This window comes from Salvelinus sp. IW2-2015, linkage group LG4q.1:29, assembly GCF_002910315.2.
Source record: "Salvelinus sp. IW2-2015 linkage group LG4q.1:29, ASM291031v2, whole genome shotgun sequence".
Classification (NCBI taxonomy): Eukaryota; Metazoa; Chordata; class Actinopteri; order Salmoniformes; family Salmonidae; genus Salvelinus; species Salvelinus sp. IW2-2015.
In genome coordinates, this window is record NC_036842.1 from 45,632,146 (window position 1) to 45,656,743 (window position 24,598).

Sequence of the window (24,598 nt, forward strand, 5' to 3'; positions counted from 1 at the left end):
GCCATATTCATCAACCTGGCCAAGGCTTTCAACTCTGTCAATCACCACATTCTTATTGGCAGACTCAACAGCCTTGGTTTCTCAAATGACTGCCTAGCCTGGTTCACAAACTACTTCTCTGATAGAGTTCAGTGTGTCAAATCGGAGGACCTGTTGTCCGGACCTCTGGCAGTCTCTATGGGGTGCCACAGTTTTCAATTCTCGGGCCGACTCTCTTCTCTGTACACATCAATGATGTCGCTCTTGCTGCTGGGGATTCTCTGATCCACCTCTACGCAGACGACCATTTTTTATACTTCTGGCCCTTCTTTGGACACTGTGCTAACTAACCTCCAGACAAGCTTCAATGCCATACAACTCTCCTTCCGTGGCCTCCAACTGCTCTTAAATGCAGGTAAAACCTAATGCATGCTCTTCAACAGATCGCTGCCCGCACCTGCCCGCCCGTCCATCATCCCTACTCTGGACGGTTCTGACCTAGAATATGTGGACAACTACAAATACCTAGGTGTCTGGTTAGACTGTAAACTCTCCTTCAGACCCACATTAAGCATTCTCCAATCCAAAATTAAATCTAGAATGGCTTCCTATTTTGCAACAAAGCATCCTTCACTCATGCTGCCAAACATACCCTCGTTAAAACTGACTATCCTACCGATCCTCGACTTCTGTGATGTCATTCCAAAATAGCCTCCAACACTCTACTCAACAAATTGGATGCAGTCTATCACAGTGCCATCCTTTTGTCACCAAAGCCACATATACTACCCACCACTGTGACCTGTACGCTCTCATTGGCTGGCCCCGCTTCATACTTGTCGCCAAACCCACCAAGTCTTTGCTAGGTTAAAGCCCCACCTATCTCAGTTCACTGGTCACCATAGCAGCACCCACCCGTAGCACACGCTCCAGCAGGTACTTTTCACTGGTCACCCCCAAAGCCAATTCCTACTTTGCCGCCTTTCCTTCCAGTTCTCTCCTGCTAATGAATGGAACACTGCACAAATCACTGGATTGGAGATGCTAAAAGCTGGAGACTCTTATCTCCCTCACTAACTTCAAGCACCAGCTGTCAGAGCAGCCGCACAGATCATTGCACCTGTACATAGCCCATCTGTAAATTGCCCATCCAACTACCTCATCCCCATACTGTATTTATTTATTTATTTATTTATTTTGCTTCCTTTGCACCCCAGTATCTCTACTTGCACATTATCTTCTGCACATCTATCACTCCAGTGTTTAATTGCTATACCGTGAATTACCTCGCCACTATGGCCTATATTATTGCCTTACCTCCCTTATCTTACCTCATTTTGCACACACTGTATAGTATACTTTTTAATATTTTTTTTCTCTACTGTATTTTTGTTTATTTCATGTGTAACTCTGTTGTTGTTTTATGTGTCGAACTGCTTTGCTATCTTGGCCAGTCGCAGTTGTACATGAGAACTTGTTCTCAAACTAGCCTACCTGGTTAAATAAAGAGTGAAATATAAAAAAAAAAGGAAGGAAAACCACTCAGGGATTTCATCATGAGTCCCAATGATGACCTTAAGACAGTTAAGTTTAATGCTGTGATATGAGAAAACGGAGGATGACTCAACAACATTCTAGTTACTCCACAATATAACTCAAATGACAGAGTGAAAATAATGAAGCCTGACTGATTGTTTTTTTCTCCAAAACATGCATACTGTTTGCAATAAGGCACCAAAGTTAAACTCGAAAATGAGGCAAAAAAATGTACTTTATGCTCAATACAAAGCCTTATGTTTGGGGCAAATCCAACACAACACATCACTCTTATATGTTCAAGCATAGTAATGTCTTGCATCATGTTATGGGTATGCTTGTAATCGCAAGGACAAGGGAGTTTTTTAGGATTAATAAACAGAATGGAGCTTAAGTATAGGCAAAATCCTAGAGGAAAACCTGGTTCAGTCTGCAAAACCGAAAAACAGTCCCGTCATGGTGCAACATAGACACAGACACAGGAGACAAACAATCACCCCACAAACAAACAGTGTGAAACAGCCAACCATATATATGGTTCTCAGAGGAAAACGTCAAAACACCTGTCTCTGCATGAGAACCATATAAGGCTGATTACAAGACCTAAACATAGAAACACAAAACATAGAAATGCCCACCACACTCACGCCCTGACCGACTAACCACATACAAAACAAAAGAAAATTAGGTCAGGAAACGTGACATAACCCCCCCCTCAAGGTCGGTACTCCGGAACGCAACTACCAAAAGTCTAGGGAGGGTCTGGGTGGCATCTGACCCCGGTGGTGGCTCAGGCTCTGGACGAGGTCCCCACCCACACCATAGTCAATCCCAGCTTCCGTAGCCTCCTCAAAATGACCACCCTCCAAATAACCCCACCTAAATTAAGGGGCAACACCAAAGATTAAGGGACAGCTCCGGAAACAAGGTAGCTCAGGGACAGCGAGGTAGGTCGGGATATAGAGGTAGCTAGGATAGAGGAGCGTACTCAAGGATAGAGAGGTAGCTCAGGATAGAGGGGCAACTCCGGACTGAAGGGCAGCTGCCGGACAGAGAGACAGCTCTGGACTGAGGGGCAGTTCTGGATTACTAAGCAGTTTAGGGCTGAGGGGCAGCTCATGGCTGACTGACGGCTCTGACGGCTCAGGCAGGCTGACGGCTCTGGACGCTCATGGGCAGGCTGATGGCTTCTGGACGCTCATGGCAGGCTGACGGCTCTGGACCGCTCATGGCAGGCTGACGGCTCTGGACGCTCAATGGCAGGCTGACGGCTCTGGACGCTTCATGGCTCGCTGACGGCTCTGGAACGCTCATGGCTCGCTGACGGCTCTGGCTGCTCATGGCTCGACTGACGGCTCTGGCTGCTCATGGCTCGCTGACGGCTCTGGCTGCTCATGGCTCGCCCTAACGGCTCCTGGCAGGATCCTGTCTGGCTGGCGAGCTCTGGCAGATCCTGTCTGGTTGCGGCTCCTGGCAGAATCCTGTTCTGGTTGGCGGCTCTGGCAGATCATGGTCTGGTTGGCGGCTCTGGGCAGATCCCTGTCCGGTTGGCGGCTCTGGCAGATCCTGTCTGAGTTGGCGGCTCTGGCAGATCCTGTCTAGTGGGCTCTGGCAAGATCCTGTCTAGTTGGCGGCTCTGGCAGATCCTGTCTGGTTGGCGCTCTGGGCAGATCCTGTCTGGTTGGCGGCTCTGGCAGATCCTGTCTGGTTTGGCGCGGCTCCTGGCCAGATCCTTTCTGCGTTGGCAAAGGCTCGGCAGATCCTGTCTGAGTGCTTCTGGCGTCCTTGAACGTTCCGGCTGGCTAGATCCTGTCTTGTGTTTGGGGCGAGATTCCTGTCTTCGTCGTTGGCCCGTCTGGCTAAGATCCTGTCGACAAATGGCTCTTAGCGGCTCCTGAACTGACGAACGGCTCTGACGCTTGGGACAGGACGGGCGGCTCAAACTGGCCTGCTCAGCGGCACGGCAGACGCGATGGCTCAGAGGCCGGCTGGAGACGGATGCTTCAATGAGTGCGCTGGGGAGACTGTTGAATGGTCAGATGGCGCGCTGGGAGCGATGGCAAGAGAAAAGCTGGGAGACAACAGTCCAGATGGCGCGTATGGAAAACCGGAAATGGCTCAGATGGCGCAATAATATGGAGACGGATGGCTCAAAAGATAAGGCAGCTGCGAGCGATTAGGGATTGCGCTCGGCCGGATAAAAGCCGCACTGGTAGACCTGGGTGCCTGCGTGGTTGCCGGAACTGGAGGCCTACCAGGGCTAAGGATCACGCACTTCAGGCCTTAGTGCGGGCGAAAGCTAGGGACAGGGCACACTGCTCCTGACCTCAAAGCGCATACCTAGGCTCTGGTGGCGTGTCGGTACAAGCAGCACTGTGGTATCGCGCGGGCTAAGGGCTCATCGCACGCTCCAGGGCGAGTGCGGGGAAGGAAGACAGTGTGCAAAGGAACTCTGGAACCACAGGTGGCTTAGTGCGCTAGGTGCCGGAACTGGAGGCACTGGGCTGGAGACACCACCACATAGGAGAGTGGTGGAGGAAGGAACAGGGCTCCTTGAAGACGCACTGGCTTAGTGGCTGTTGCCGGAACCCTGGAGGCACCGAACTGTAACACGCACCATGGAAGATGCCGTTGGAGGAGGATACAGGGCTTCTGAAAAACGCAACCCTGGTAAGGCCTGGTGCGTGGGTAAGGCAGCTGTGTACTGGGGCTGGGCGGGCGAGGTAGCGCCGTGGAAATACCAGGACCATGCAGGCTACTGGCTCCCTTAGAGCTACTGAGCCTGCCCACCTATTCACTGCTGGTTGAATGCTCTGCCACCGGGTCAGCTCGCCCCAGTGCAGAGGAGGGGTGGAATAACCCGCCACCGGGCTTGTAGGCGAACCGGGCTTTGAAATGTGGATCAACACCAGTGCCGTGAAAGGCTGAGTGCCATGTAAGCTCGGCCCAGGAGACGACCGGATCCAGTAGTAAGCCGCTCATGGCCACGTTGCCCAATGCTCAATCTAGCCCTACCAGTGTGGGGAGTTGGAGATAACCCGCCCACCGGCTATGCACATCGTACAAGGAAGACACGGTGCGCTCTACTGCGTAACACGGTGAGTTCCTGCCCGTACTCACGCTCTCTCAAGCGTAAGCCTGTAGGATAGGGCCATCTCTACCTGCCCCTTTGGCCGCACTACCTCTTAGCCTCCCTCCAAGAAATTTTTGGGATTTTCTTCTCGGCTTCCTTGCTAGCACATACCTTCATAATTGCGGTTCCTATCTCAGGTTGCTCCGCTCTCCTAATCGCCTCCAGTGTCCCATGTTCCCGCATTCCCTCTTCATCCGAAGAGGAGAGCAGGGATTGAACCAATGCAGCGTTGCGATTTGACATGAATTTTATTTAAGTAAAGACGACAAACACGAACCTTCACTTGAATCGAAACAAAACAACAAACGGAGTAGACAAAACCTGAACATAAGAACTTCACCATGTAAACTCGAAAGAACACATCGAACAGGAAAAATGACTACATAAAACGAAACGAACAAACAAACCGAAAAACAGTCCCGTCATGGTGCAAACATAAGACAACAGACACAGGAGACAATCACCCACAAACAAACAGTTGTGAAACAGCCACCTAATATATGGTTCTCAATCAGAGGAAAACGGGTCAAACACCTGTCTCTGATAGAAAACCATATAAGGCTGATTACAGAACCTAAACATAATAGAAACACAAAACATAGAAATGCCACCCCACACTCACCGCCCTGACCGACTAACACATCAAAACAACAAAAATTAGGTCAGGAACGTGACAACAAAATGTGTCTAAACAGAGTAGGAATGAGCAGTGAAAAACAAAAAGATTTCAAGACTAAAAGTGGCGAAGGCAGTAGCCTAACAATAAGCAAAAAACTCAGGTAAAAATACACTTTAATCTAGTCCTTGGGCCTATATCCTAATCTGACTTTGGTGGCAGGTCATTGTTGTTGCCTTCACATTACTGTCTCTGTAAACAGACACACTATATCAAATCTAAGTTTAATGTCACAGATAACAGAAGGTAGAAACTGTTACAACTGAAATTATTAATTTGAAAATAAGTTAGCAATATAAAAATTAAGAAGTGTCTAGATGACCATATTTGATCCCGTTTTAAATTACGTTTCAGCTTATAAAGGCTTCATAATGCCTTCATAAGTAACGACAATGTGATACAAAAACATCAATAACTGTATGGCAATGCTTTATGAAGGGTTCATAACAATGTGGGCTATAACTGTGTGACATAATCACCAATGTCATAATGTGAACATAATCACTTATGTCAAATATGATATAAACATGTCCTTAATAAAAGAGTGACATGCCTGTGCTGAAGGATGGCACACGCCTCTAAAGTGAAGTCATGTTAAGTCCACATTACACCTAATCTATTCCCAGACACTTCCACCAAATGCCACGAAAGGTCCTGGTGGACCAAACATCATCAATACTTGTCCTTCATTAGCTTAGTGTTAGGTTTAAAATACAATTTTAGAAGAGAAATTGGAAATGGCCAGATTGCCCTAAATTATGATTTTTTTGTGGCTGGTTCCTTCATGAAATCAGCAGAACGTTATAACTATTTATGAACACTTTATGTAGTCTCTCCTGTAATACTTAGATTGAAGTGAGACACCTTCAGTCATTCACAAAAACCATCCATTAAAGACTCTACATCGCATGGACAACTGTACTTACTTTAAAGTCCGATCCTTTGGTAAATTTTATAACACATACATAACATGCCTTGTTATCATAATGACGCGTAATCGCAAGGACAAGGGAGTTTTTTAGGATTAAAATAAACAGAATGGAGCTAAGTATAGGCAAAATCCTAGAGGAAAACCTGGTTCAGTCTGCAAACCGAAAACAGTCCCGTATGGTGCAACATAGACACAGACACAGGAGACAATCACCCACAAACAAACAGTGTGAACAGCCAACCTATATATGGTTCTCAATCAGAGGAAAACGTCAAACACCTGTCTCTGATTGAGAACCATATAAGGCTGATTACAAGACCTAAACATAGAAACACAAAACATAGAAATGCCCACCCACACTCACGCCCTGACCGACTAACACATACAAAACAACAGAAAATAGGTCAGGAACGTGACACATGTGCTAAACAGAGTAGGATGATGCAGTGAAAAAACAAAGATTTCAAGACTAAAAGTGGCGAAAGCAGTAGCCTACAATAAGCAAAAACTCCAGGTAAAAATACACTTTATCTAGTCCTTGGCCTATATCCTAATCTGACTTTGGTGCAGGTCATGTTGTTCTTCACATTACTGTCTCTGGTAAACACACACTATATCAAATCTAAGTTTAATGTCACAGGATACAGAAGGTAGAAACGTTACACTGAAATTATTATTTGAATAGTAGCAATATAAAAATAGAAAGTGTCTAGATGACCATATTTGATCCCGTTTTAAATTACGTTCAGCTTATAAAGGCTTCATAATGCCTTCATAAGTACGACATGTGATACAAAACATCTATAACTGTATGGCATGCTTTATGAAGGGTTCATAAATGTGGCATAACTGTGTGACATAATCACCAATGTCAAATGTGACATAACTCACTTATGTCAAATATGATATAAACATGTCCTTAATAAAAGAGTGACATGCTGTGCTGAAGGATGGCACACGCTCTAAAGTGAAGTCATGTTAGTCACATTACACCTAATCTCATTCCCAGACACTTCCACCCAAATGCACGAAAGGTCTGGTGGACAAACTCATCAAACTTGTCCTTCATTAGCTAGTGTTAGGTTTAAAATACAATTTTAGAAGAGAAATTGTGAAAATGGCCAGAATTAAGCCCTAATTATGATTTTTGTGGCTGTCCTTCATGAATCAGCAGAACGTTAATAACCTATTTATTGACACTTTATGTAGTCTCCTGTAATACTTAGATTGAAGTGAGACACCTTCAGTCATTCAAAACGCATCCATAAAGACTCTACATCGCATGACACTGTACTTACTTTAAAGTCAGATCCCTTTGGTAATTTATAACACATACATACATGCCTTGTATCATATGACGCTGTACTTACTATAGAGTCAGACACATTTGGTCATTCATAACACATACATAAAAGCTTAATGATACATACACAAATGTATTAACACTTAGAGAATTATCACGATCAGCTAAAACAAATAAACATGAAAGACGTGTTTAAACCATACATTTCCTTTTATAAATAAAACATTTTTACAATACAAATACATTTAGTTTCAAGAAGTCCAGCAATGCAATTCCATTGAACATTACACAGGGGTGTTAAAAGTGTAGCTTGTCCCTGAGCTGGCAGACGAATCATTCTTGCCTCTCTGCCTGCTGGAGGTAGTGCATGTTGATTCCAAYCTTAACATTAACAAAGAAAGTTGGCAGGTCTTTTAGGAAATGCCTTTGTCACACCGTCTGTGCTGCACCAGAAATACTGGGGAGATTCTTATTATTATATTCCTCTTTCATTTACAAATCTCATGACATGACTATGAGAAGTGGCTGTATCTAGAGGGATTTTTATTTAGCTGAGCCTGCTAGCTAGCAATTGCTGTGATGTCACAGAAATAATTTGATTGAGGTAACTCTGTAATCTAACAACACTTAAACCACTAGAGTTGATTAACACACTGTCAATCTAAGTAACTTAACAAAAATCCACATCAATATCTGTTAGTTTAATAACCTCTCTAGGATCGTTCGGGACGTGAGCGTCCCACCACGCCAACAGCCAGTGAAATTGCAGGGCGCCAAATTCAAACAACAGAAATCTCATAATTAAAATTCCTCAAACATACATGTATTATACACCATTTTAAAGATAAACTTCTCGTTAATCCAACCACAGTGTCCGATTTCAAAAAGGCTTTACGGCTAAAGCACACCATGCGATTATGTTAGGACAGCGCCTAGTCACAGAACGCATACARCCATTTTCCAACCAAAGAGAGGTGTCACAAAAAGCAGAAATAGAGATAAAATTTATCACTAACCTTTGACGATCTTCATCAGACGACACTCCCAGGACTCCATGTTATACAATACATGTATGTTTTGTTCGATAAAGTTCATATTTATATCCAAAAACCTCAGTTAACATTAGCGCCATGTTCAGAAATGCATCCAAAACATCCGGAGAAATTGCAGAGAGCCACATCAAATAACATAAATACTCATCATAAACTTTGATGAAAGATACATGTGTTTTACATAGAATTAAAGATAAACTTGTTCTTAATGCAACCGCTGTGTCAGATTTCAAAAAAGCTTTACGTCGAAAGCACATTATTCAATAATCTGAGTACAGCGTTCAGCCACCAAAGCAAGCCATACAGTTGCCCGCCAAGTTGTGGAGTCAACAAAAGTCAGAAATAGCATTATAAATCTTCACTTACCTTTGCTGATCTTCGTCGGAATGCACTCCCAGGACTCCCACTTCCACAAGAAATGTTCGTTTTGTTCGATAAAGTCCATATTTATGTCCAAATACCTCCGTTTTGTTTGCGCGTTTAGTTCACTATTCCAAAGGCACAATGCGCGAGCGCAAAATCCAGACAAAAGGTCAAAAGAGTTCCATTACAGTTCGTAGAAACATGTCAAACGATGTTTACAATCAATCCTTAGGGTCTTTTTTATCATAAATCTTCAATAATATTCCAACCGGACAATAGCGTATTCATTACAGAGTAAAAAGAAGGAACGGCGCGCACGCGTGACTGCGCAGTAAACAACTCATTGGCCTCAGCCTAGTCCACTTGTTGAAACAGCTCTTATTCGACCCCCTTCCACAATAGAAGCCTCAAACAACTTTCTAAAGACTGTTGACATCTGCTGGAAGCCTTGAGAAGTGCAATCTGGACCCATAGACACAGTATATTGGATAGGCAATCACTTAAATGAAACTACAAACCTCAGATTTCCCACTTCCTGGTTGGATTTGTCTCAGGTTTTTGCCTGCCATATGAGTTCTGTTATACTCACAGACATTATTTTAACAGTTTTGGAAACTTTAGAGTGTTTTCTATCCAAATCGACTACTTAYATGCATATCATAGCTTCTGTGCCTGAGTAACAGGCAGTTTACTCTGGGCACCTTATTCATCCAAGCTACTCAATACTGCCCCCCTTTCCCAAAGAAGTTTAAGCTAGAGATATCCATTTTTTTTGCTAGTGTCGCACTTCTGCATCTGTGGTGAAAGGTGGCGGAGCTAGACCGGTTTTGTCAGTCCATGAGACATCCCGAAAATCTGTCTGCTCACGTAAACATCTGTAGCGTTTGAACAGTTTCACCTACTATTATGACTCTCAGGAACACAAGGGGAGACTCTCACAAACACAATGGTGTTCACCGTTTTGCTCTACGGCCCCCACAAGTTTCAGGAGACTCGTCTGAAGTCGGAACCGTCAATGTGCCAACTTCTGTTTGGTAGTGTCCGAACCATTTGGGCTACAAACTAATGGGACCCCACTGTGAAAAGGGGAGACTCTAATGAACACGATGGTGTTCTCATCTGAAGGTTAGTGGTACTGGTTAAAAACAATGAATTTTTTTTTTTTTTTTTACATCTCCTACATTTAGGACAGACACTTCAAAACTTGTTTCTTATGATGTATTTTTTGACTGTCCTTTTTTGCCATTTATGAATGTGTTATTCAATGCGTTTCTAAGGGTGTTAGTAGTAAAGGCCAAAATCAATATTTTATCAAATAATTTTTCTATATATCCTAAGATCCTAACATTCCAAAATCAAATACCTAAATAATCCATAGTATGACCATCTTAAAACAATCCCATATGTCAGTTTAGTACCTCCCCCAACATATTTGACTCAAGAAATTTAACAACTACCAAAAAATTATATTACAATAAATAAAAGTGGCCACTTGATTTGCAAACTCATCAGATGTGCACTTTACTGCGCTACAGAAACAGCTAAACAAACAACAGCGCAGGGCATGCACATTAAATTAAGGGCCAGTACACTCAAAAACGTAAGTTTCTTAGATTTTCCCCAGACATCAAAAGTTATCCCCTGATGTGGTTTATGCATTTTTGTGAACACAGACACACTTGTCTAAATTGATAGGGCATGTGAAAGAAATGCTTTAACCACCCCCCAGCCACTTAGCTAAGTCACTATTTTTATACATGTACAATCGTGGCCAAATGTTTTGAGAATGACACAAATATTAATTTTCACAATGTCTGCTGCCTCAGATTGTATGATGGCAATTTGCATATACTCCAGAATGTTATGAAGAGTGATCAGATGAATTGCAGTTAATTGCAAAGTCCCTCTTTGCCATGGAAATTAACTGAATCCCCAAAAAACACTGCATTTCAGCCCTGCCACAAAAGGACCAGCTGACATCATGTCAGTGATTCTCTCGTTAACACAGGTGTGAGTGTTGACGAGGACAAGGCTGGAAGAATTCACTCTGTCATGATGATTTAGTTCAAATAACAGACTGGAAGCTTCAAAAGGAGGGTGGTGCTTGGAATCATTGTTCTTCTCTGTTAACCATGGTTCCTGCAAGGAAACACATGCCGTCATCATTGCTTTGCACAAAAAGGGCTTCACAGGCAAGGATATAGCTGCCAGTAAGATTGCACCTAAATCAACCATTTATCGGATCATAAGAACTTCAAGGAGAGCGGTTCAATTGTTGTGAAGAAGTCTTCAGGGCGCCCAAGAAAGTACAGCAAGGCCAGGACCGTCTCCTAAAGTTGATTCAGCTGCGGGATCGGGCACCACAGTACAGAGCTTGCTCAGGAATGGCAGCAGGCAGGTGTGAGTGCATCTGCACGCACAGTGAGGTGAAGACTTTTGGAATAGCCTGGCAGCAAAGAAGCCACTTCTCTCCAGGAAAAACATCAGCGACAGACTGATATTCTGCAAAAGGTACAGGGGTTGGACTGCTGAGGACTGGGGTAAAGTCATTTTCTCTGATGAATCCCCTTTCCGATGGGGCATCCAGAAAAAAGCTTGTCCGGAGACGACAATGTGAGCGCTACCATCAGTCCTGTGTCACGACAACAATAAAGCATCCTGAGACATTCACGTGTGGGGTTGCTTCTCAGCCAAGGGAGTGGGTTCACTCACAATTTTGCCTAAGAACACAGCCATGAATAAAGAATGGTACCAACACATCCTCCGAGAGCAACTTCTCCCAACCATAATGTGCTTTCGACAGTTTGGTGATGAACAATGCCTTTTCCAGCATGATGGAGCACCTTGCCATAAGGCAAAAGTGCTAACTAAGTGGCTCGGGGAACAAAACATCGATATTTTGGGTCCATGGCCAGGAAACTCACCAGACCTTAATCCCATTGAGAAGTTGTGGTCAATCCTCAAGAGGCGAGTGGACAAACAAAAACCCACAAATTCTGACGAACTCCAAGCATTGATTATTCAAGAATGGGCTGCCATCAGTCAGGATGTGGCCCAGAAGTTAATTGACAGCATGCAAAGGCAGATTGCAGAGGTCTTGAAAAAGAAAGGTCAACACTGCAAATATTGACTCTTTGCATCAACTTCATGTAATTGTCAATAAAAGCCTTTGACACTTATGAAATTATTGTAATTATACTTCATTATTCCATAGTAACATCTGACAAAAATATCTAAAGACACTGAAGCAGCAAACTTTGTGATAATTAATATTTGTGTCATTCTCTAAACTTTTGGTCACAACTGTACACCTGGCTAACTTTTAAAACAATTAACCATAATCCTCATACAGTAGCAATAGCCAGCAGCATACCACCCTGCATATCACTGCTGGCTTGCTTCTGAAGTTAATCAGGGTTGGTCCTGGTCAGTCCCTGGATGGGAGACCAGATGCTGCTGGAAGTGGTGTTGGAGTGCCAGTAGGAGGCACTCTTTCCTCTGGTTGAAAATATATCCAAATGCCCTGTGTAGGGTGCTGTCTTTCGGATGGGACGTTAAAYGGGTGTCCTGACTATCTGAGGTCATTAAATATCCCATGGCACTTCTTGTAAGAGTAGGGGTGTTAACCCCGGTGTCCTGGCTAAATTCCTGATCTGGCTCACAAAACATCACGGTCACCTAATAATCCCCAGTTTAYGATTGGCTCATTCACCCCCCTCCTCTCTCCTGTAACTATTCCCCAGGTTGTGGCTGTGAATGTGTTCTCAGTCAACTTACCTGGTAAAATAATGGATAAATAAATAGAAACTAATTGTCATAGCTATACACCATGCATGATGTAGTATGTATCTGCAGGTAGCTAAAGCTATCCAACTAGGTTCAATGTTAGCTAGCTAACAGTATGCTTTAACTTGCAATGAAAACAACTTTCTGACAAAATGAGAAACTTCTAATATCTGAAAATGCAGCTGGACTCTTACCCGTATACATGGATGAATGCTTCGCGGCAGACTGCAAACCMTTTCATTAAATAAGACGTCCTCTGTCATTTCCGTTTTGTTTGTACAGCTTGCTTGGCCCGTTGTGTCAAGTCACTCTGGTTCACATTGACCATGTGCAATGCCATAAGAATCATCAGATCTTTCTCCCTCTCTGTCATGGATGGTTGCCCTTAGTTTGAAGATGTAATTCGGAGATTACACAGCCTTCTGTGTTCTATTTTCGACTCCCTCTGCATTTGCAATCAAACGTCTGAATTTTCACACCCCTGAGTCAATACTTTGTAGAAGCACCTTTGGCAGCGATTACAGTCTTTCTGGGTACATTTCTAAGAGCTTTCCACACCTGGATTGTGCAACATTTTCCCATTATTATTTAAACAATTCTTCAAGCTCTGTCAAATCGGTTGTTGATCATTGCTAGACAGGTCTTGCTATAGATTTTCAAGTAGATTTAAGTCAAAACTGTAACACGGCCACTCAGGAGCGTTCACTGTCTTCTTAGTAAGCAACTCCAGTGTAGATTTGGCCTTGTGTTTTAGGTTATTGTCCAGCTGAACGGTGAATTCATCTCCCAGTGTGGTGAAAAGCAGACTAAACCAGGTTTCCTCTAGGATTATTTTTATCTTGAAAAACTCCCCGGTCCTTAACGATTACATACCCATTATAACATGATGCAGTCACCACTATGCTTGAAAATATGGAGAGTGATACTCAGTAATGTGTTGTATTGGATCACAGCCAAGTCACCATTGACATCATGGTGAAAACCCTGAGCGGTTTCCTTCCTCCCCGGCAACTTAGTTAGGAAGGACACCAATATCTTTGTAGTGACTGGGTATATTGATACACCATCTAAAGTGTAATTAATAACTTCAATGTCAGATTTTTCAATTTTTACCCATCTACCAATAGGTGCCCTTATTTGTGAGGCATTGGGAAACCTCCCTGGTCTTTGTGCTTGAACCTGTGCTTAAAATTCACTGCTTGACTGAGGGACCTTACAGATAATTGTATGTGTGGGGTACAGAGATGAGGTAGTCATTCAAAAATCATGTTAAACACTATTATTGCACATAGAGGGAGTCCATGCAACTTATTACGTGACTTGTTATGCACAGTTTTACTCCTGGACTTATTTAGGCTTTCCATAACAAAGGGGTTGAATACTTACTTACTGACTCAAGACATCTCAGCTTTTCATTTGTAATTAATTTGTAAAAATGTAAAAACGACTTTGACATTATGGGGTATTGTGTGTAAACACTGACCAAAACAATCTTAATTTTATCTATTTGAAGCTCTGACGAAGGCCAAGAAAACCAGAAACACTTTTCAATGAGAAAACAGAAATCCACTTTGGGTAAAACAAAAAATATATAGACTTCTGTTTTCAAGTAGGCTACGATGCAATACTTGTGATCATGTTAAGGAGAACAAAACTACTTAGCCTACATTTGAACACCCGTGCAGAAGCTTTGCTATTTGGCCTCTTCCCAATTATGTAGCCTAGTTTTGTTGTTTGGCTACTTGAAGAGAACTATGTCCTATCACTCGCAGCCCACCTCTTCCAGTGTATTGTGGGAAAGTGTGCATCGAATTCTACTAGACGAAGATCCAAAATCAGCATGACATCCTGGCATTTAAACCATACCCGATTTTTGAGAATGTACATACTATAACTATACTTCTATTTTCGCATTACTGAGAATGCGTCATGTCCAATTGCATTGTTTCCTGCTATTCATTGATTTCGGTMGCACATCCCCATATCTAATTGATCAGCTGTTGTCAAAGCCGAAATGAACGACATCCAGGCATTTAAAGTATGCTCGATTTTGGAAATGTTGCATACTATTCAACATAATTTTTTCGTATACTCAAATGGCCTACTATTTAGGACGCAAGTATGGGTATTCGGACACAGCTACTGTCTGTCAGCACATTTCCCAGGCCTCTCTCTCTCTCGCTGTGTGTGTGTGTGTGTGTGTGTGTGTGTGTGTGTGTGTGTGTGTGTGGTGTGTGTGTGTGTGTGTGTGTGTGTGTGTGTGTGTGTGTGGTGTGTGTGTGTGTGTGTGTGTGTGTGTGTGTGTGTGTGTGTGTGTGTGTGTGTGTGTGTGTGTGTGTTGTGGACTCACTGACATCCTCAGACAGAGGGGGAACTCATAGATGTGTTCGCAAGTGTTCTTGCTACTCGGCATACAGAAGCAAAACTCAAAGTCAAAGCTTTTGAGCAGTTCTCTCTGAGTAGTGCCTCTCAATCATCGCAGTTCTCTATGGGCATGTCTCCTACGGTGAACTCAACACTGAGAGAGGGGAAGGATGGTGAGATAAAGGCAGAAAGAGAGGGGGGGGGGCGGGGGAGGGGAAAGAGGCAATTTCTTGGGATTAAAATGCATCTTCTCTTTGTAGGTTAGAGTTAGACTTCTGTGTAAATTGAGGGTTAGGTTTTAGACTTATGTGTACATTTTGGGTAGGGTTACAGACTTTGTGTAAGATTGGGGGTTAGGGTTAGACTTCTGTGTAAAATGGGATTAGGGTTACAGACGTCCTTGTGAGTTTAATGGTTAGACTTACGTGGCGCCAACTTGTCTTAGCCGGAGGAAGGCAGGGGTGAACTGGTAGCGGACAAACCTCCGCGGCATTTCGATCAATGACGCTTGTATCTCCTGCTTATCGATCAGACAGACAGACAGACAGACAGACAGACAGACAAGACAGACAGACAGACAGACAGACAGTACAGAGCAGACAGACAGACAGACAGACAGACAGACAGACAGAACAGACAGACAGACAGACAGACAAGACAGACAGACAGACAGACAGACAGACAGACAGACAGACAGACAGACAGACAGACAGACAGACAGACAGACAGACAGACAGACAGACAGACAGACAGACAGACAGCAGACAGACAGACAGACAGAACAGACAGACAGACAGACAGACAGACAAGACAGACAGACAAGACAGACAGACAGACAGACAGACAGACAGACAGACAGACAGACAGACAGACAGACAGACAGACAGACAGACAACAGACAGAACAGACAGACAGACAGACAGACAGACAGACAGACAGACAGACAGGACAGACAGACAGACAGACAGACAGACAGACAGAACAGACAGACAGACAGACAGACAGACAGACAGACAGACAGACAGACAGACAGACAGACAGACACAGACAGACAGACAGACAGACAGACAGACAGACAGACAGACAGACAGACAGACAGACAGACAGACAGAACAGACAGACAGACAGACAGACAGACAGACAGACAGACAGACAGACAGACAGACAGACAGAACAGACAGACAACGACAGACAGCAGACAGACAGACAACAGACAGACAGACAGACAGACAGACAGACAGACAGACAGACAGACACAGACAGACAGACAGATCAGACAGACGAGACAGACAGCCAGACAGACAGACAGACAGACAGCAGACAGACAGACGACAGACAGACAGACAGACAGACAGACAGACAGACAGACAGACAGACAGACCAGAACACCAGACCAGACGACGAGCAACAGACAGACAGACAGACAAGCCAGACAGACAAGACAGACAGACAGACACGACAGACAGACAGACAGACAGACAGACAGACAGACAGACAGGAGATAACACTCAAAGGCAACACTCGTCATAATAGGCCAATCAGACCCCTGTGTGTGTGTGTGTGTCTCACCTGTATGAGGAGGTTTGGTGATTTCGAACAGCACTGTGCCTGTCTCCATGTCTCTGATCTTGAACCTGGTGAAGTCAATGCTGTACACATTCTCACCTGGCCCACATAAGTAGTCTGATAGAGGCAGAGGGAGGGGGGAAAGAGAGAGGGAGAGAGAGGGGGTGTTGAGGGAGGGAAAAGGAGAGAAAGAGAGGATGTTAATATAAACACAATTATATACTATTTTTTTTTTTTCGTTATAGAAGAAAGGAAGTCTTCGTCTACTGATCCTCTGTTTCTGTAAAGTCTTTAAATAAATGGTTGCCAATGCTGAGTGCATAACAATAACCCTGAGGATCACACATACAGTGTAAATAGGTTAGGTTACTAGGAATACACAGGCAGGAGATTACCAAAGCAATATTCTATCTTTATTTACATCTTATTTAAACAGGGACATCCATTGAGACCAAGGCTTCTTTTACAAGGGAGCCCGGCACACAATCATATAAATTCACAATACCAAAGTAAAGAAAAACAATATTTACAAGAAATGTAAGAAAAGTAACTTACAAAATCCAATCATGAAAAACAAACACATTCCTCAACCAGCCGTCTGAACTGCCCCTAGTGGCACCAAAACAATCAACTTTAGAGAGTTCTGGAGATCATTCCACAAGTAAGGTGCAAAAAAACGAAACCTAACTCTGTGGAGACCGAAGGGATCTCCAAAGTTAGYCATGCCTGTGATCGCGTCTGGTGACTCAAATGTCTGTCATTCAATAATGAAGTAAGGATTTTAGAAACAAAAAGAGAGCGGCGCATTGATCTGCGAGTTTTAAGAGAGGTCCAGCCTACTTTCTGATACAGAATTCAGTGATGTGTACGGAACCTATCACCCGCAATAAAGGATAGTGCATTATGATAAACTGTGCCCAATGGCTTAAATACAGTGACAGCTGCATTCATATAGACAATATCGCCATAATCTGAAGCCGGAATGAATGTCGACTGAATTATTTGTTTTCTGCTATTTAACGAAAGGCATGCCCTATTCCTATAAACGAGGCCCATTTTAATTCGTAACTTCTTAACCTATTCATCAATATGSTTTTTGAAAGATAGCTTTTCATCAATCCAGATACCCAGATATTTACCCTGAGTGCACAAAAAATTAACAACACCTTTCTAATATTGAGTTGCGCATTGATTCCCTTCAAATTAGGGACTGATTTAGACCTGGGACATAAGTGTGTGCAATTAATTATGAGATAGAAAAGAAAACCAGCAGTCTCTGGATCTCGTATGGTAAGAGTTGAGTACCCATGATGACATTATGCTGTGTTCAAAACAACTGGGAAGTCAGAACTTGTAAATCTCCGACTTCYGACTTCAGTGTGTTCAAGACAACTCGCAACTGGAAAAAGTTGTTTTAACCGGTCATCCAACTCGGGAATTCCAGGTGGGGAACTCGAGTCTATTTCTAGAGCTCCGACTTTCCGACCTGATTATCTCTGACTTTATGATTTGATCTATTTCTTTTCCCCAGTTGTCCCAGAGTTCCCAGTTGTCTTGAAAGCACAATTATTGAATTTTTATGGACAAAAGAGCAAGATTATTTGTATTCGTCAAATGGTAGCTAAGTATCGATTATCATGTCACCAGAATAAGATTTCCTTTATTGGAAAGGACCATCAAGCTCATCACCTTGCACTTTCACCACACTGTGAAGTTCATCATTACTTATTTTATCTGTAGCCTAATAAACTGCATGCTTTCCCGATGAGTCGTAGTGGGAGGAGCACACAACAATATTTGCGCATAAAAGAGTTTCCACTGACATTTCTCGCATAATTAATTTTACCGACACAAAAAGATCCCACCATGTATTTTGTTTTGTCGACATTCGTACACATTTTCTGTTTCCATCAGGCCTGTCATATTTTGTTTCCGACATGTAATATACTTGCATAAAAAGGTTGGATGGAAACCTGGTTAGCGATAATAAAAAGTACGGGGCCCAAACTCGACCCTTGGTGGACACCTTTGGTAATATCTTGCAAACGTGATTTAACACCATCAGAAGAAACACATTGTGTCCTGTCTGTCAGGTAGTTTTAAAACCAATTGCAGGCTGCAAATCAGACAGTCTACGAATTAAAGGCTCAGTGCAGTCAAAAATGTGATTTTTCCTGTGTTTTATATACATTTTCAAACTATGAGGTTGGAATAATACTGTGAAAGGGATGATAATGCCCTTTTACTGTAAGAGCTCTTTGAATGGAGTTTTGGTCACACCAGGCAGTAAATGAGTTAATAGACCAATAAGAAGCATCTCTGCCAAAAACAGCTAGGTTTCAGTTTTCCCATCCCTAACCCCACCACTCACAGACCGTTCTAGCAAAATTCTTGCTTGAGAAATTGTTTTTTGCTAAAAAAAGCTATTTTTATTTTTCACTATTTTAATTGAAAACAATCAATCAGTAAGGTACTTAAATGAGAATTCCTCGATTTGTATTAATCAGTATTTTTGATGTAAATGGCATGTTATAGAAGGTTAGACAGTTTTCTTACAATCTCACTTGTTTTTGAGAAACTTACCCCACCAGCAATTGACCTCCTTAGCCTCCTTCTGGAGTTCCAGGTCATCCAAAAAACATAAATAAAGGCTCCAAATACACCCAAATACGTCCTTTAACAAACAACAAAGTTCTCAGTATCGTGACCCAGGACTTTAGATCTTGTACACATGAAATTGTGTCATACCGAACGTTATAATCCATTTAGTTGAACTTAAGTGATCATTTGTAAATAAGGGGTATGCTACCGGCACAGGTACTAGGTAGCTAGCTAGCTAGTAACGTTGTCATTCACTCACTTACAAGATCAGCCAGGCGATGACAAGGGGACTGAAGTAATTTTTGCTGAATATTGTGGAAATTGGTTCACCGATATGTAATCCCAACATCGGACAATGCAATGATAAAACCTAGCTAGTCCGATAACTTTTCACAGACTTCCTTTGGATGACCCAGATTTACTGAAGCTTTGGCTAGTTGTTCTGCAAAGATGCATAAACACTCCCATCCACAGACTTTGTGTGTTGGATCTATGGGTTTGTAGTGAGCATTTCGCCGTTGACGACTTCTGATAATGACAACAAGAAAAATCCTTGGTAAAAAAAACATATTTGAAGAAAACAGCTACACCAACTGTTGAAGGATGTCCCGTGCCTGTCTAGGACCAGCAGAAATTCTAATTGAGCTAAGAGATATGTTATAAAGTTAGCTAGCTACCTACCTAGCTAGCTAATAAAGTAACATCACTGATGAAAAGGGGGACCACTGAGTCTGTGTGGTTTAGCTTAAGTTAGCTAAAAGTTTGCTTGCTACATAGCCAGCCTCGCAAGTGTGTGTTTTGGGATAGTGTAGCTAGCTATTTTCAGGTTGTTTTGTGCTTCGCTATTGTTATATAATTTTGCCAAACATGTAATTTGCTAACGTTAGGTGACCTAGGGCGCCTTCACATATTCCCTGTATGATTTGGATCCTGTAGCTTTTATTTGGTTACCCTGATCGGCTTTCGTTCTATTACAACAATTTATTTTAAATACATTTACATTACATTTTCGGGACTGTGAAAAGTGCTTTATAAATTATATACAGTTATTAAGTAATGAGTCATTAGTCCATGTCCTTAGTAGAGTGACCTTCAAATGTCATATTTTACACTTCAATCAATAACACAATAGAAAACGGAAAAAAAGAAACATCTGTGTACAGTGTGGGCAAATGTAGAAGAGTAGGGAGGTAGGTGTAACGAGTATTACCGAAGGTGGCTTCCCTTCCTGTTCGAGTGGCGCTCGGAGGTCGTCGTCGCCGGTCTACTAGCTGCCACCGATCCCTTTTTCCTTTTCGTTTGGTTTTGACTAATTGATTTCACCTGTTTATTGTTTGGTTGTTAGGGTGGTGCTATTTAAGTTCGTTTAGCCCGTTTCTGTTTGTGCGGGCTTGTCTTTCTGTTTTGTATGAGGTTGTTCGTTCATTTTGGGGTTTTCCACAGTCTGGATTTATTTTCCAGTGTGTACTTTATTCAAGTCGTATTTTTACGCCAATGTTTTGACGTTACCAGTTGTTCTTCTGGTTGGACATTAAAGAGTGGTTTTTCCCCATATCTTTGCTCTCTGCGCCTGACTCCTCACAATTGTCCTCATTGATCGTAACAGTAGGCAATAAATAGGCCATAGAGGCAAAATAATTACAATTTAGCATTAACACTGGAGTGATAGATGTGCAGATGATGATGTGCAAGTAGAGATACTGGGGTGCAAAAGAGCAAAAGGGTAAGTAATAATACGGGGATGAGGTAGTTGGGTGGGCTATTTACAGGTGGGATGTGTACAGGTGCAGTGACCGGTAAGCTGCTCTGACAGCTGATGCTTATAGTTAGTGAAGGAGACATAAGACTCCAGCTTCAGTGATTTTTGCAGTTCGTTCCAGTCATTGGCAGCAGCGAACTGGAAGGAAAGGCGACCAAAAGAAGTGTTGGCTTTGGGGATGACCAGTGAAATATACCTGCTGGAGCGCGTGCTACGGGTGGGTGTTGCTATGGTGACCAGCGAGATGAGATAAGGCWGGGCTTTACCTAGCAAAGACTTATACATGACCTGGAGCCAGTGGGTTTGGCGACGAATATGTAGTGAGGGCCAGCCAACGAGAGCATACAGGTCACAGTGGTGGGTAGTATATGGGGCTTTGGTGACAAAACGGATGCCACTGTGATAGACTACATCCAGTTTGCTGAGTAGAGTGTTGGGGGCTATTTTGTAAATTACATCGCCGAAGTCAAGGATCGGTAGGATAGTCAGTTTTACGAGGGTATGTTTGGCAGCATGAGTGAGTAGAATGCTTTGTTTTGCCGAATAAAGCTGATTCTAGATTTTAATTTGGATTTGGAGATGTCTTTCTTTTAATGTGAGCATCTGGAAGGAGAGTTACAGTCTAACCAGACACTAGGTTATTTGTTTAGTTATGTCCACATATTCTTAAGTTCAGAACCGTCCAGGAGTAGTGATGCTGACGAGGGTAGGTGTGGTGGGCAGCGATCGGTTGAAAAGATGCCACTTAGTTTTCTTCATTTAAAGAACAGTTGGAAGGCCATCGGAGTGAGTGTTTATGACACTTGAAGCACTACCGTCTTGGACGGTTGTTTTAACACCACGTGTTGTCCAAAGAAGGCTCAGAAGATATCGTACCTTGCCTATACAGAATAGTGGTGTCGCTTCCGCGATAGAGGTGGATCACAGAATCACACCAGCAGCAAGAGCGACATCATTTGGCTAGTGATTTATACAGAGAAAAGAGTCGGCAAGAATTGAACCCTTGGCACCAACATAGAGACTGCCAGAGGTCCAGACAACAGGCCCTCCGATTTGACAACTGAACTCTATCAGAGAAGTAGTTGTGAACCAGGCGAAGCAGTCATTTAGAAGCCAGGCTATTGAGTCTGCCGATGAGAATGTGGTGATTGATGCGAAAGCCTTGCCAGGTCGATGAATACTGGCTCACAGTATGTCTTTTATCGATGGCGGTTATGATATCTTTAGGACCTTGAGCGTGGCTGAGGTGCACCATGACCAGCTCGAAACCAGACTGCATAGTGGAGAAGGTACGGTGGGATTCGAATATGGTCTGTGATCTGTTTGTTAACTTGGCATTCAAGATTTGAAAGGCAGGGTAGGATAGATTATAGGTTTCTGTTAGCAGTTTTGGTCTGGAGTGTCTTCCCTGTTGAAGAGGGGAATCGACCGCGGCAACTTCAATCGTTGGGAATCTCAGCACGATACGAAAGAGAGGTTTGAACAAAGCTAGTATAGGGGTGCAACAATTTCGGCGGAATAATTTTACGAAAGAGAGGTCCAGATTTTGCAGCTCTTTCAGAAATCAGCTATCTGGATTTGGGTGCAAGGAGAAACGGGGCGGCGTCGGCAAGTTTGCAGTGAGAGGTGCAGTCTGTTGACCGAGGTAGGGTAGCCAGGTGGAAAGCATGGCCAGCCGTTGAAAAATGTTTATTGAAATTCTCAATTATCGCGGAGTATCGGTGGTGACAGTGTTTCCTAGCCTCAGTGCAAGTGGGCAGCTTGGAGAGGATGGTTGCTCTTATTCTCCATGGACTTTACAGTGATCCAGAAACTTTTGGGAGTTAGTGCTACAGGATGGCAAATTTCTGTTTTGAAAAAGCTGGCCTTTGCTTTCCTAACTGCCGTGTATATTGAGTTCCTAACTTCCCTGAAAATTGTTTAATATCGCGAGGGCTATTTCAATGCTAAATACAGTACGCACAGGATGTTTTTGTGCTGGTCAAGGGGCAGTCAGGTCTGGAGCTGAAACCAGCTATATCTGTTCCTGGTTCTTTTACATTTTTTGAATGGCATGCTTATTATGATGGTGAGGGAAAGCTCTTTATAGAATAACCAGGGCATCTCTACGTGACGATGAGGCAATATCCTTCCAGGATTACCCGTGCCAGGTTGATTAGAAAAGGCTCTGCTCGCTGAAGTGTTTTGTGGGAGCGTTTGACAGTGGATAAGGGCGTGGTCGCCTTGGACCGCTGACCCATTACGCACGCAGGCAAGAGGCAGTGATCGCTGACGATCCTGGTTGAAGACAGCCAGAGTCTATTTGACGAGGGCAAGGTTGGTTAGGATGAATATCTATGAGGGCACTGCACGTCGTACGGACTTTGGAGTTGTACCTGGTGGATTTTTATGATAAAGTTGTGTTGAGATTGAGAACATCAAGCTTAGATTGTAGCTGATGGCCGGAGTCGTCTAAGCATGTCCCATAGTAGGTCACCTAACAGCACGTAGCTCTGAAGATAGGATGGGGGGCAATCAATGCAACATATGGTGTCCTGGGCACAGCTGGGATCAACAATAATAAATACAGAGGGAAAATAATCCTTGCACCAACAAGGAAATGTGGAATTATTCTGGATTATAATTCATTTATTAATCTTATTTATTTTATTTGTTGATCTATTTTTCATTAGGGCAAATCAAGTCTGAAATTACCAAAATGGGACATAAACTTTATAAGCCTTTTTAAAACGTAAACATACACTACCAGCGTTTTGCATTTCAAGGACTCAGAAAACAAAAAGAGGATCAAATGAACATCCTAAATCTGTAGCTAAAGACACCATAGATAGTCAAGATATTTAACTAAAACTTGCATGAAAATAATCAACTGTCTAAATATGTATGCTGGGAATGTAGTGTGATAGTGTACAGTGCATGTAGATAGAGTAACTTTCTAAATATTTACCCTCTTAGAACTTGAACTCCACGTGCGAACCTGCGGCAGAAGCCAAGGTCAAAATCTACTCACGCCCACCCACTCGGGCCTAAGGAAACTGGTGGTCGACTTCGATAGCAATAAGTTGTTCACGTCACAGGCGCTTACAGAACATCATCATCGGAAAAATAGGACCCACCCTGAGCCTACACTCCATAAAACCTGAATGAGAAAGAAGCCTTGTTACGAAATGTTTGCAAAGCAACATATGCTGTTCTCAGATATTATCTACTTATACCTATAGTTTTATACATTTAATACAATTTATAGAGATGTATAAATATTTTGTATGGAAAGCTTTGAATTGTTAATACTTTCACATTTTTGCATATTGTGGTCAACAAATTCATTATTGTAAAGGAATTTATTGACAATATAAGTGCTACACACCTTTTTAATTAAATACATGGAAAATAACATATTTCTATTATTTCGGGCTCTTCTTTTTTGTCAAAGAAAATCCACAAATTTGTTGCGGATTAAGAAATCTGTTCAAGTAAGCTTAATAATGTAAGATTTGTGTTAGGGTTATTGATACCAGTAAGTGGCCTATGTTGCTAAATTATGTAATT

General features: G+C 42.8%; 1 pseudogene; it reads right to left on the reverse strand.

The window, feature by feature from the left end:
- The window catches only part of LOC111962041 (protein unc-119 homolog A-like), a 79,019-nt pseudogene that overhangs the window by 10,578 nt on the left and 43,843 nt on the right, over positions 1-24,598 (reverse strand).